A 13,280-nucleotide genomic window follows, 5' to 3' on the forward strand; every position below is an offset into this window, starting at 1 on the left:
TTTCAACCCAAAATTTTGGACCTTTTTTTTTTTTTTCCCAAAAACAAAACGAAATAAAAAAAAAAAAAAAAAAAAAAAGGTTGATCAATAAAAGCAACATTTGATAATATAAAATGTACTCCCAACTCTGTATAACTTTTCCTTAATGGCAATTTGAACAAAAAAAATGAACTTCAAATGTTTGGCCTGTATTGACTGAGTCCAATTTTTTGGGCTGTGCTATGTGAATGCTGCTAGCAAGAAAAAAACTAATGTAATTTCTATGTTGTTGAGAATATATACTTGAGCTAAATTATATCATTTTGTGTGCGTGTTCTTGTTGGGAAGTATCTACAAAACAGCATTTGTAAAAAGGGAACAGCCTCTGTAATATATTTGATGACAGGTCAGGGAAATCATGCTTTGGTCAGCAATTTCTGTCCAGCAGTGCGCGCTTAGTCCCAAATGTTTTACTGGTTGACAGCAGGTGATGATTACTTACCTTATTGCTGTTTCGGGTTTCGACTGATGCATAACAAAGCATCAGGATTTAGGGTTTCCTAGCAGCCCCGCCTCCATGTGTAGATGGAGAAACTCTGTCTTATTTGGAAACAGAGTTTTGTGTAATACAGGTGGGTTTGTAAAGAGAAGAAAATGAAAACGAATAGAAACAAATCTTTACGTATTTATGAACAAACCCCAAATAGACACACACTGGAAAAGGCAAACATTGAGTCATCGTATGCTGCATGCAAAACTCATCTTGCAAGGCTTTTACATCATTAAAGAATATTACTTCTCAAACCCACAATCCATCGCTGATGTACAACAATGCTCCCAAACCTTTAAAAATGGTGGGTTTTCACATTAAAGTTACAGATAACGAGGATCCTGTATAGAAAGCGGATCTACGATTATATTAGGAACAAGAAAAAAAAATGCTTTTTCGCGGCTCTACACCCACTAGCTTTCTCTACCCCTTCATCCAAATCCCCTCAACACCTCGACTGGATTTAAAAGGTGAAATCTATTATGGATCAGAGCCCGGATTCTTCTGATGAGCTCTGAGCTCAATGAGGAAGCATGAAGACGTATTATATTGTACGTGCAGCTTTGTATTCCACCGATAGAGGGGGAGAAGAGATGAAAAGAGATGGATAAATAATCACTGTAAGCCCAGGATTCTGCACAGTGGAGATTGTGCATATTAGCTCTCACTGCAGTCGCTGCAGCAAACGGTGTGTCTGCGTGTGTGTGTTCGTGTGCGTGCGCCATCCTGAGCTGCACTTCACCGCAGGGCATGCTGTGTGTCTTTTCTCTCGGTGCAGCCAGCAGTGCTGCTATCAAAGAAGCAGCGATTGTGGCCGCGTGTGTGTGTGTGAGAGAGAGAGAGACTACCATCAGATATATATTCCGCCTATAAGCTCCGACTCACTGTCCTGCATCAAATCTCTTGCAGTGATATGAGCCACTAAGCACCGCAAAGCAGTTTAACTTTCTCTGGATAATCACAGCTCTCAGCTCGCCACGCAGTTTATCTGCAGAAAGTGTTTACCTGACTCACACAGTGGTTCAGGGTTCCAATTCTGGACCAGACATGAATGAAGTGTAAAAGATAAGATTGGAAATCCACACAGACAATGTCAGAAAACCGACATTTTTTTCTTCTTTTTTTTAAAGCCTGATTTAGTCGGAAAGGTGAGTGGCTGGTCGTAAATTAAAACTGTTTTCCAATCAGTGTATGCATCCTGCTGAGTTTTACAAGGCAATAGTAACAACTGTTAGAGTGGAAGCTGCTACAGAGTGAAGACGACTCAAAGTTAACACTAATGCTAATACTAAAACTGGATACGTGTTTATTCCTTAAAGCAGTGGTTTTTGGTGGGAACTGGGGACGGGGGGACTCAGAGGCTGGAGCGAATTGTGAAAAAAAAAGAAATAAAAAAATATTTTTAAAAACTGAATTAATTTTTTCAATATAAAATCTAATCTGCTTTTCAATCATAAAACGAGCAAAAATAATTTACTGAAATGTTATTTTCCATGCTCATTCTATGCAAACCTGTAATTTCCCCATAGCCTCCAACCTAACAAATGTCATTCAAAAACGCTTAAATAGAAAACTGAATCATAGCCAAAGTAAAAAAAATAAAAATTATATATATATATATATATATAAATATATATATATATGATGCTCAGAGTTGAAACTGGTTGACATTGGTTTGTCATTATTTCTTGATTCAAGTTTGGACTTGAAATGTAAATTGAACGCATCACTTCCTCCTGGTCTAATACCATCCACTCCATCTCAGATCATATCAGATTTATCATGCAAATAATAACAGTATTTCTTCAGAGTTCCTCCAAAGGCAACCCAATTACCACAAGTGGTATTTGCGCCCTGCCTTGATGGCCATAGGCTGATTTGTCTCTACTGTCCATAGTTTTAAGTTTGATAACGCTCCTGGGCTGCATTAATATTTTATACAGGCATTTTTTTTTTCCCAAGACATATTAATCACTTTCTCCTCTACTTGATTTCATTCTCTTCTCCCATTTTTGATGAATGGAGCTGTGCGCAAGCAAAGGGATCCAACGGGGCTAATATATTTGCTCCATTGTAATCGCATGTGATAAATGATGGATTAGACCACTTAGCCGGACTTCTGCTGTAGCTGACTTTGTACACCTATCTTAGTATGAAAAGATTCTCAAGTCATCTACATGATTGAGTGCCCAGAAGTGCTTCCTATCTCTCCACAGCCTGAAAGCACTTTTTGTCCCCAACCCACCGTCCCGTCTGCTTGCCTCCCTCTCTTTTATTCTGTGTGATCATTTTCTGTTTACAGCATGTAAACATAGCCAGCATAGCTTTGGTCAAATGGCAACAAGGGAGAAGTTTTCCAAAAAAGGATTAGACCAAGTTGGAAGTGGACTGATAAAGATGAGGTGCGTTATAAAAGGAGAAGTGCGCTGCTGTAGCCGTTAATGATAAACATCTGAGCAACCCGATTTCCCTGACAAAGTGCACACTGGAAAAAAACGAAAAAGAACTATGCTAAATAAACTATAAAAATAAGAAACAACAACAGTAATTGATACAAATGCAGATGAACAGATGGGTTGGCATGTTTTTTTTGCGTTTTGTTTTGTTTAGGGATTTTTTTTTTTTTTTTTCCTGTTAAGGCTGTGTTATTTCTGGGTGGAGACTCGAGAACTGGGCATTAGTAACACATGACAGACTATTTTGACAAAAGGTGTTGGGTTTGCTGTTAAATCTGGACCTTCATTAATTCATTCTTTGGCTCTTTTTGTGCCCGAAAAAGTAAAAGCAGCCGTTCATCAGCGGGAACAATTAAACAGACATTGATTAACAATTTGGGCATTTTATGATCATTTTCATTAATAAAAAAAACAAAAAAACATTGAGCTACAAAGAGACAAACGGAAAGGTAATGGTTTGACTGTTCCAAAATGAAAGTAAGTTGGGAAGGAACTGATGACTTGATTAAATTCCTGATTGTGTTGTGTAGCTATTGGCGAATGTTGATTTTATGTTATTTTTTTAGAAGTTGATGTAGGGCTTCAGTGTCAATGTTGAGGTCCTATTTAACACGTTTAAAAAATTTACAATAAAGTAAGCAGCTGGATTGTTATAATATAGTAGTATCTCTTTTTTACTACTGAGTATCGACGTGCTCATTTTGTGTATTTGGATTATTTATTTTTTTCTCCAATTCCTAAAATGTGACATAAGGGTCGCTGCATTGTGCAGAGGCTGTGGGGGATCGATTCCTGACCTTTGAACCTTTTCTGCACATCCGCTCCTCCTCCTTCTCCCTCCACCCATTTCCTATCTGGTGACTGTCAATAATGGCCTCTGGTTCCAAAAAAAGAGAAGAAAATCTTTAAAAGTCAGTCTTCTTACTGAGTGTTATAGCACTAAAGAAGTCAGAGGAGTGCTGAGCAGCAACAAGACACATTTTCCAAGTTTATGCCCTACATACTGGATCGTTTATCATCATCATCATCATTTAGGCTGTCATTTTAATGAGAAACTGTTACAAGTTTAGCATTTTAATGCGTTTACAGTTGTGTCTAAATATCCAAATTACTGAAAGCCCTACCACTGTTTGCCATTGCAAATCCGACGAGCTCAAACTTAAGTTCATTTTCAAATACGCCTCCATTGTGGATGCTTGCTAATCCTCTCTAATGTAATCTGTTCATCATGAGTCCAGGTTACTGAAAGGTCACACAACAGATACACAGAGTAGCTGTCAGGAGGTTATCACATCCCTCGCACTGGTGTCAAAATCACATCTGCTCCAGAAAGACAAAGCTTCACTTTTGTTTTTTTCTCTCTTTTTTTTTTTTGCCGTTTCAATTTTTAAAGCCCTAATCTGGCTTAGCTGGTCTAGTTATTTTTAACACTTGCATCTGTTTTCTTTGCTACCATTGATGCTGTTCTCAAGACAAAAAGAAGAAGATCGGATGTTTCATCTTCTGATTTGTACACAACTTGAGAAAACGATGAAGCGGTATAAAACAAAGCTGGAAGCGCTCAAAGATTAAGGGAGACACTTTTCTTTATGCACCATTTAAAGGTAAAATTGAGTGCAAATCAAGATATCAGTTGCCTATTGATTTCTCAGTTGACTTCAAAAATCAACATTTATCCTATCAAGCACAAAGATTGTTTCAATTTTTATGTTTGCAATTCTCTTAGTTATTATTTTCAGTGTGCCGAGTAACAAACATGACATTTAAGATTCACATACAATTTTGAACTTTTTTTCCAGATGAAATGTTTGACTTTCCGGTCCTGTTGGAAAGCTCATGAGAATCTTCCAGTTAGAATGTGCTTTAATCAGGTTCAATCAGGCCAATTTAGGAAAAAGGAAAAAAAAAAAAAAAAAAGTTGTATATTTCCTGTATTCATTTCATGAAGCCTGCATAATGATCCATATTAAATCTGTGCACTTTTATATTAAATTGAGATCTGCTCTGCACTGCAGGAATTGATTTCTCTTTTAATCAAAATCAGACCAATCAGAGTTTTGTCGCCAATTTCCAATCACACAATTTTTTTGCACATCTTTGTCTTTTGGGCGTAAATTCCAGTAAGTGATATCTTTCCAGAAAACTTTTTTTTTCTCTCGTCTTCCTGCAACGGGCTGTAAAACGTACAATTAGCATTACATAAACAGCAGTGCTGGTGTTTATCTTTTTGTGTGGTCCGAAAAGCTTCCAAATTTTCCAAATAAATCACGTTCCATGACAGATGAAGGTTGAAGCCTCAGAAGGATAAAAAGGTGCATCTTTGCTGTGCTCCACTTGGCCTTCCTGTTATCTGCAGCAAATTTTACAGCCTGAATAAACTGAAAGCACTACTTCGGAAAGGCTTTTAAATCTGTCCTTCCTCTGATTTCATTTTTATTCGTTCAGCCAAGATGTCCAAGTTTGGACCAAATTGTTGCCAGACCAAATGACAAACTCGCATAACGACTTGTCAGACTTTACATTCACAGTGACCTCTGCACAATTTGTGTTAGAAAAAGTTGCCATTCATTTGTAGTGTTTGCACCAACCAGGTGTGAATTTATGTCAGATTTGTTTTGTTCCTGCTTTGACAACCAATGATCATCTATTCAGTCTCTGATGAGGAAACGTGATTATGTGACAAAATATTGAATTATAGGTTCCTAAGTTATTTGGGTGTATCTCTGACACAAATAGATTAGAATGACAAGGCAATATTTTAATACGATTAAAATACTGCACATTAAAACATTTGATCTTGGCATTTTGCCAGTTGTTTCCGTGTTTAATCAAAAAACTACTCAACTATAAAAATTGGAGAATGTGTGAAAACTGACCAAGACGTAATCACATGTTCTCACCCATAACTTATGAAGACAATCATAAAAGGTTCTGAAAAACAGGAAACATGTGCACGAGTGGAGAAACTTTCAACTGAGAGCCCAAAGACTCTTTGTGTTTTTGTCCGATTCGCTTTAATTGTACTCATTTTTTCCAAAGGCGACTTCCCTTCATCGGCTCAATGTGCCTGCCTACTCGTCCCCGTTTTCCTTTCTTATTCATTAGTCATTTTTTTCAACACATCCATTGGTTCCCTGCCCTTTCCTCAGCCCGTCTTCACACCTCGCTCCCTCTCCCTGTACAGTACAATAAGTGGAAGACTAAAAAGAAAGCCACGGAAAGAGAGGCCCATCGGAGCGTGAAATAGTCTGAGCTTTACTACGACTGGGAGCGTTTGACCGCATAGCGCACCAGCCATTGGCGTGGTTACCTACGGCAACGGGGCACTAATAGAACAGCATCCAGACGAAGAAAAGGAAAAAGAACAAGTCAAGCTGGAGTGTTCATGTGTTAATGAGTAAATCCAAAAGCACGCATGAGTTCACACAGACGCATGCTGGAGTCTGCCCGCAGAAAATGTGGTCTTGATTTTGTGGGAACTATTATAGTGTGCCTCCTAACCCAATTACATACTTAAATGCACACTCACACAAATTAAACATCAAACTAAAACATAAAAACAGATTTTATTGGAATGTTCCTGCCTCTTAAAAATGCAAAAATAATAATATAAAAAAAATTAATACCACTTTTTCTCCTTGGAAGAACAGTTTCTGATCTCTTATAATTGACGGTCTAAACGACAAAACACACAAAGAAACATTGCTGCCATGTTTGAGAATGGCTTTATAGTCATTTTAAAAAACATGTTCTTGGCAAGTTCTTTATGCAACTAGTGTAGCAGATTTAGATTTGTCCATTTGGGTACGGACTACTGATGGGTTCAGCGGATTTTGATTCCAAGGCCAGAAGGAAAACATACCTTGGTGCTTCCTTGAATTGGGGACAAAAAAAAGCCTCCAATGGGAGAAACCCAGGAGAAATCAGAATCAATCCCACACACAGACCAACACTCTGGCAAACGGGGCACTTTAGTTCAGTAACATTCAGATCCTACATCCTGGACCTGGCACACCAAAAGTAATTAGCATCAGCACGATAGCACTAACTAATCCGGCCATTAGCAGTGTCGTTGGGGCAGACAGGCTGGGAATCCTATTGGAGCTCTTATTTTGATGAGATAAGCTGCAAACCATAAACCCATCACCGACTCCCAGCCTTTGTGCGAGCAAATACGGGCACATTGGCCTTGTTGTTTGTTTGTTTTATTGGCTTTAGCAGACCCACGTGCCTTCCCAGGGCACAATTCACAAATTCAGGGAAGACAGATCTCCGCGTTTCAAATGCACGTCTCAGTCGACGTGTCAAGTTGCAGCTCCTGTTTATCTGAGCTGAACATTCGATAAGTCAAGATTTAACTAAAAAAAAAAAAGGATCAATGAATATATGTCTTCCAATACTGCCGATGTTGTGATGTAGCAAAGCATAATTATGTCACTGAATCAGATCTTAATCCACAACGTCATCTCATTCATTTGAATAACTCCTACTGCAAAAGACCAACAAGAACAAAACTTTAGGTAAGGCAGTGGTGTTAGCCTGATTACACTCTTGTCATTTTGATTGGTGAAGCGGATCCTTTCATACGGAAAAGTTAAATCCAGGGAATGGGTGCGGCTGCTTATTTGGCTAGCTCAGCGGACAACATGGCAACCTGGTGACTGGGAAAAAGTTAAGCAATCCACTACTAAAACCAAATTATATTCGTCTTGGCCGAAGGGACACTGGTACACGAATGTAAGAATGACGGCAGAGGAATCGCTTCGCTGCAGCACATCAGAGACTCGCTGGATTTTGACTCGGAACAACTCATGTCTTTGTTGGACCTGAAAAGAAACGGCGCGTCACGTCCCGTACCCTGGAGCTAATTGTTTTCAGAGTCATGAAGTGTGCGCTGCGGCGGGGCGTCGAGTAGTTATTCAGCATCCTCATTTAATTACGGCAAAGCACACTTCTCGTGGATAGATCTAAATTGGCAAATAAAGCTAATCAGAAGACACATCTGGAAACAGGAGGAAAAGAAAAAGAAAAAAAAAAATAGGGAAACAAACAGCTCCCCATCTGGCCCTTGGATCCGTCCCTCTCTTTTCCCCACTTCTCCTCACACCTTTGACTCCTCTTACTCTTTCATTGCTCTCTCCCTCTGCATCGTTGCGGCTCTCTCTTTCTGAATGACTCTTTCCTCCCTTCATCCAGGCAGTTGCCAAGGTAATAGTGTTTTGTGGAGGCAGTTGGCCTGCTGACCTCCCCTCCTTTTTCCTTCTCCTCTCAGTTCCTCTTTTGCCACTTTTTTGTCATCCGTCACACTCCAAAAAGTGGCCAGAGTGACTAATTTTCCACATTTGTAAATCCTCTAAGGTCTGTGGCAGAAGTGAAAGAAAGACGCACAGCAATCCAGTTCAGGCATCCATTTAATAAAAAGTGTTTTAACACAATCTTCGCAGTGATTTTAGTGTTGCATACGGTAAGCAAGAGGGATGCATCTGGCATTGCCAAATAATAATCATGTGGAAGTATGTAAGAGGAGGGATCATTGCTTCGTGGAAGATGGAAAGCAGATTTTGGGTGAAGCAAACCTTTTTTGTGACTATTTTTCTTCAACAGCCAATATAATTTCTCAAAATGAGCAAAGTGCTAATCTGAGTAGGTGCTAATTAAAAAAAAAAAAAAAAAAAAAGGAATCTGAAAATTGAAACGTTTTTTTCGAGTCCGTCCCCAGGGTACGTCGTTTGAGTTTCCCGGTGACGGAAATCAGAAGATCAACTGTTTTTTTTTTTTTCTCCTTTTCAAACACGAACTATAACAGGTGTGAGCCTGTTGCCAAGAGAGGTGTTGTTTTACAATGTTCCCTGCAACATGAGAACAACCTTCACACCTCCTAAAGCACAGCTTGTGTGGGTTTGTGTCTGCGATTCAGAGCAGATTCAGGCCCGCTTCGTTCGGCAGTACCAAACAAACGAATCAAAAAGACGCCGCGCAATCTGGCAAAAACTGAACAGATTTCAGTCTGTCCACCGACGGTAGAGAGGGATTAGCTGGTGCCTTGCAAACGTATTTTCTTAACCTTTATTTTACCACGATAAAGAGAAAATAAATAAATAAAAGTTCTTCTTCATGGGAGTCCTGGTTAACAGAGTGCAATAGAAACACACACATACAAAAAATTACATAGCTAAAAGAAAATGTCAAGCTATAAAAAAAGCCGAACATGTCATTGAATGACCCCATAACTTTTTCCACATTTAGTCATATTTAACCCCAAACGTTTGTGTGATGTACCGGGATTGTACGTGACTGGCCAGCACAAAGTAGTGCATAAAAGAAAAAGTAAGGAAAGGAGGACATTAAAACGTTAATGTCAAAACCCAAACCAGTTCAACTGAGGCGATTCCTCATTGAAAAAAATAAAATAAAATAAAATATTCGGCTCAAGAAAATACCAGCTTTTGGGTTTGGCAATACGACAAAAATATAACCACTGCTTTTTCTTTTAGTTATTATTTTAACGGTAAAAATAATGACTCAAAAGCACAGAGTCTAAAGAAAAACAAGCCACAGCCATTAGGGCAAATAGCATTTCAAACCATACTCTCATCGGTTTGCACACTTTTGACAATTATCGTTTGGGAAATATGTCGCAATTCTTAACACATGCAGTACTCTGCGTATCGAACAATAATCCACTTCCACGGTGACTGAATGAACCTGTGTTTATTCTGCTGCTCTGTCTGCTTGATGGACTAAAACTCTTTTTAGTCATTTCTTAACTGAACAACTGCTCAGGTTCAACAAGGTGACAAAATAAAAGTCGACCCATCCAACAAGAGTCTAATATCGCACACACGTTGTTTTTCTCTCCTTAAGAGGGTGTGTGTGTGTCGCATGGCTAATTTATGCCGGTTACTGGAGTGTGAAGTCGCAGTGTGCTCGCTGTGTGTGCGTGCGTGCGTGCGTGCGTGCGTGCGTGCGTGCGTGTGTGTGTGTGTAGGAGGGAGCATAATTTGATTTTCAACTGTACCATGCTTCTCCACAGGCTCCCTGACTATGGAAATTATATATAACTTGAGCTACTTGAAGATATTTCATACTTTGGGGGGGGGGGGGGGTCAAAATGAAAAAGGTGACTACTGAATGTCAAATGCTTTGTGTTAGCCTGACAGAATTAGCAATGCAAACAAGGAATGGTATTTTATGTGAATTTCTCTGATCTGACGAAGTTTTGTCTTCCTTGTGCTGCTGTCATTGCTCACCCTTTTCACCACAGAGGCAATCCTGCTCCTCAGTTGTTTTCGATGCATGCAAGTCAACGCTCGCCTGCTGTTTCAAGGAACAAATTGAACCGAGTGTCTTACAGCCACAATGGAAGACAGAAACACAAAGCATGGGGCGGGGGGAAAGCCAATAAAGAAAATTACAACTTTTGGGAGGGCAAAACTTTGCTCTATCTTCTTAGTGTCCAATCTCCACATCCAGTCGAAGTCATCTTTCACAACTGCCTCCTTTTATTAATCTTTCCTTTATTGAAGGAAAAATATCCGCGTTACGAGTCAGTCTGCAGGCAATCTTTTCTAGATCAGCCGTCTTTTTTTTTGTTGTAAATCCATAAAGCAAACGGGTAATTTGTTTTTGTTTGTTTTTTTTACTTTGACTCATGTAAGTTCATGTTATGTTGAGAATTCGATAACACCCAGCAAAAAGCCAGAAAATTTACCAGACGTTTTTTCCCCACTTTGAATCCAATAAATTGTTAAGCATCATTTTTCACTTTTTTTAAACCTAAATTGATGTTGTTCAATTACTAGAGCAATGCTAAAAGATTAATAATAAAGCCCTTTAGAGCCAAAGAGTCAACGGTAATAAGGTTTCCTAATTGCATCAAATGTTCTGTGTCTTATTCTACTTATTAATTTTTTGCATGACAAAATCCTTTTTGCCTCAATGTTACCTTTTTTGCTGCAATGCAGGATAGTAGTATTTAATTAGAGTTAATTAAACTTGGCCTTTAAGCAGGTATTAAACATATTTTTATCAATTCCTCATCACTAACAAAATGTTTATTGGCCCATCGTAATATTAGCACAAAGTAGCCATTAAAAGTAAACCATCTTGAAGTTATTTTTATGCATGTTCTATGTCTTCAATTATTTCTATACAAAAAAAAAAGTTAAACATTTCTAGGAAACCCAAAGATGATTGTACGGCACTCTGCTTCTTAAAAACCTTTTAGCAGAACCTGAAACATTTTAGAAATATGTTGGGCAATTTCCTTATTTATTCACTAAAATGTCTGTCATTTCCCCAAGTTGCCTTTTGCGCCAATTATCAATAATAAGCAACTCAGCTTTTTTATTTTCTTTTGTTTGTTAATTGCAGCTAGACGAGCCACTGCTCTCACTAACCAAATGTCATGTCTCATCATGGATCAGCATGAAGACCAGGACGGACGACTGCTGGACGCATTTAGAAATCACCCTCCGGCTGCTTACCGCAATATCTGACAAAACAGTCGCATATGAATATGAAGAATCATTAGCGAATGTAATTATTTTCATATCAGCAACTTTCTACTTTCTGCTCCATTTTGCATTCGAAGATATGATTAAAAAATCCTGCTGGAGTCAGCGTTGGTTGCAAACAAACAAATCTGGAGGGTAAAACAGGCAAAGCCAATATCTGAAGAGGACTGTAAGTTTGCTTTTGGTTTCCAAGAAATCTTTACTGATGATTTACTGTAGGTCATGTTAATCCTAAATGCTTAAACAAAGGACTAACTGAGCTTTAATGCTGCATTTGATTTGACCAGGAAGCTTTGTTCTCATCATGAGTCAGTAAACTAGTGGGATTTGCTAGTTATTAGCAATAGAAATCTATGAAATATCTCCATTATACTAAATGAGCCAATTTTGACACTAAAACTGTACACACAACAGGTTTATTATGATACAGTCCGTCAGAAAGAAGAAGAAAAAATAAGATTTAGACCTGCAGCTTCCACTTTGTTGTCTGTGCCACAAAAGGAATATTGGGAACTGAAATTGGAGCTACTCAACACCCTTCAACTCTCCCAGTTGGAATTTTCTACTCTAGGCATCGTTTCCGTCTTTCACAGTCGGAACAATACTGTGCAACTTTCACTTCCAAAGGCGAAAACAGCAACAGACATGTTAGCTCGTCAAAGCAACTCCAACTCCACCAGGGCAATACCAGCAACTACAGCATACAAACAGAAGAACGAGACATCTCGGCACGTTTTGACTCCAACGAACCACGAACCTAAAATTAGATTAGATTGATTTATTAGAATCTAAAATGAATCATTCCAACCATCCGAGGAGTCCAGTAAACCTGTAGCAGTCATTTAATACATCATCAGCAGATGTAATTCAAGATCTCATTCCAGAGTTATTGGAGAGGAACTTGCAGTAGGTCAGCTCTAATGAGGTCTGTCAAATAACCAATGAGAGATCTTTGTGAAGCCTCTTTTTATAAGCAAATTATAGTCCTGCATTAATATTGTCAAAAATCTCTCATTAATTAGCTATACGTGGATAAACTCCTGAAATTTGAGAGTTTATTGTATCCTGCTTAAATCTAAAGGCCATGACAAAAAGACCAGGTGAAAGCACCGACGTCGTGTTTGATAAAAGTAAAACGACACGAGAAATCAGGATATCAAGTCTTATGGAAAATAATTTCAAACAAAGACCAGAGCATCATGGGAATTTGAGGGATCAGCTTTTTTTTTTTCCTTGTAAATATGATAGAGGAAGTACATGAGAAAATGTCAACCACAAAATAAAAATAAATAAATAAAAAAACTAGAGATCTAAATACAATCTAATGAAGCCTAATATCCAAATTCAGTGAGCCAGTAAAAACATTGTTAAAAAAAAGAAAACCCTTGTGGCCGTGATCCATGTCCTAGATGATATTTGGATCAGGTTTCGCACACCGAGTGGTTCACAACGAAGATTACAGATGCCACATTTACCCGCGGAGCCAAAAGGCTTCCTGTAATGTGGTCCAACAGCAATCACAATGCTTACCATGACTCACCATCCAACAAGCACCCTGTTAAGTAAAGCTTTGAACAGGAGATTCATCCTTTCACTGTGGGGATTCTTAAATTAAAGGTCTAAGCCCCTTTTCACTGACTAAACAACAAGAAGAAAAAAGCCACTATCTTGCAACAATCAGTTGCCCGGGGAGGTTTTCACAAGGTATAAGGCCACCTAAAAGAGCAACTTGATTTATGGCTTAAAAAGGCTTTTGTGCTTCAGAATCAAGTCAACAAA

The 13,280-nt window shown here is 38.6% G+C and overlaps 1 protein-coding gene across 2 annotated transcripts in view; it reads right to left on the reverse strand.

The window, feature by feature from the left end:
* LOC106939074 (sodium/calcium exchanger 1-like) overlaps positions 1 to 13,280 on the reverse strand; it is a 100,563-nt gene that overhangs the window by 70,578 nt on the left and 16,705 nt on the right. The gene's annotated exons all lie outside the window — the stretch shown is intronic.

Source organism: Poecilia latipinna, unplaced genomic scaffold (assembly GCF_001443285.1).
Source record: "Poecilia latipinna isolate Pla-1442-1.1 unplaced genomic scaffold, P_latipinna-1.0 Scaffold2766, whole genome shotgun sequence".
Lineage (NCBI taxonomy): Eukaryota > Metazoa > Chordata > Actinopteri > Cyprinodontiformes > Poeciliidae > Poecilia > Poecilia latipinna.